Source organism: Ostrea edulis, chromosome 1, assembly GCF_947568905.1.
Source record: "Ostrea edulis chromosome 1, xbOstEdul1.1, whole genome shotgun sequence".
Taxonomy (NCBI): Eukaryota; Metazoa; Mollusca; class Bivalvia; order Ostreida; family Ostreidae; genus Ostrea; species Ostrea edulis.
In genome coordinates this window covers 9,593,991-9,596,086 of record NC_079164.1, presented here as the reverse complement: position 1 = coordinate 9,596,086, position 2,096 = coordinate 9,593,991, and positions in this window count along the sequence as shown.

Sequence of the window (2,096 nt, the reverse complement as noted above, 5' to 3'; positions counted from 1 at the left end):
AATACCATAATGTAGTATCTACTATAATGTTTGGGAGATTTATTTGGTATGCCAATGAGCTTAAACAATTGTTATTTCTCATTTTTAATAGCTAAATTCTCCGGCACGTTACCCGTGGTGAATTTCTATGTGGGTTGGATGAAGTAAACTAGATATCAAACGTGTTTGTAATTAACATCGTTAAACACGTAGGCTACCGGTTACTCCTCCGTTTTTAATAAAATATCCTGGATCCGCCCATTTTTCTTGTAAGGCAAAACCTCACAGTAATAATGCAGAATTATCCAGTGATTTTTCTACATTCTTTACAAGGGTCCTGTGGCTTTCCAATTGGGAAAAATTATTGACATTTCATTCAAATTGGGAGAAATCAATTTTATCGCAAATAAGTTTCAAAATCATATCAAACATTATATTATTTTTATTTTACACATCTAATTTTCTTTAACCTTCTAAAATTTTCAACTATTCTATATCCAAATTATCATTCCCATAACTCTTTGTTAAGTCTTATGTATATAATTCACATCGAATGTTAATTTTTATTTTCAAATACGTTTTCCTTGCATAATTTTATTATTGGGGAAAAATGCAAGCAAAATTGGGGGGAAATGACAATTTTTAGGAGGGGAAAGGGCCGAAATTCGGACCCAAAATGGGCCTTAAAAAAATCACTGTTATCAAACGTCTGATTTTCAACAAAAGTTGATGCGATTGTTTTCTGCTGATGTTTTTATTTTTACTCAAGAATTGAAGTTTTGAAAAATATGTATTTCATATCCATAAGACTTCACCTGAATTTTTACATTGTAAAGGTAAATTTTATTGTAGCTGTTTCCATCGTTTTTAAAATGTGAATTCAAAAAAAAAAAAAAAAGAAAGACAGAAAAGTGATGGTCCCCTACCTCTTCGTACCCACGTGCTTGTCAGGACATTTTTTTGATAACTTTTATTATTCAAAGAATTAATTACCTCGTCAAAATACAATGTACAATGCAAATTTAATTCAGTTGGTACAGTGTATAGATAGAGAGAGAAAAAAAAACTTGCCATTTTCAAACCTTATGGATTTTTAGTCAGATTTATAGGAAATAACCACCTAACATACTTATATACACGTAATCTTTAGTATTACATACTTAATCCGTTTCATTATGTTCCCTGAAAGGACAGGCTCCGTCTTAGTTTACACTATAAGAAAATAATTTGATTTGGCGGAAACCAAATCTATACACATAAAACTCTTGAACAAAAAGACAAGAAGAATAGATTGTTTATCTTTCCAGACTTTAATCAATACTCGGACTATATAGCTCGTCATGATAACGATTTTCGTGTTAAGATATCGCTGGAGATTGAGAACTGAGTGAATGGGTGTATTGTTTCACTAATTAGGTCGTACAGGCATGTCCACGCTGTGGAGCAGCAGCTGGGTTTATGCTCCTTCGTTAGGCATCGCTTATTTCGTCCTTATGAAGAACAGAATGTAAAGCACACAATCAAACTCTGAAAATTAACACTCAAGTTCCCATTATCACCGGTCGCTGCTGATCAGCGGTAGGACATTCGCTTCGTGATTGGGAGGTCCTGAGTTCGAGTCCTGCTTTTGTCATGACCGCGTCTAACTTAAGTTCAGCATTTAGGTCTTTCGGATAGGCGTTGGCAATTTAAGAAGACCTCACTGCGACGGCCCTGTTCAATATGCAAATCCCTAGATGTTAATTTGTTTTTTAATTTCATAACTTTTTTAATAGAAAAACTTGGGCAAGTCTACGGCCATGGGAACAAAGCATAGGTCTAAATTTATGGTACTTCTGACACATCTGTCCGATGTCATCTCGGTAAAAGTGAAAAATCCTTGAAGTGACGTAAAACATTAAAACATATTTCTCTGGATCTGCACCCCATCCCTCATCAACTCGTTAGATCTGGATCTGCACCCCCATCCCTCATCAACTCGTTAGATCTGGATCTGCACCCCCATCCCTCATCAACTCGTTAGATCTGGATCTGCACCCCCATCCCTCATCAACTCGTTAGATCTGGATCTGCACCCCCATCCCTCATCAACTCATTAGATCTGGATCTACACCCCC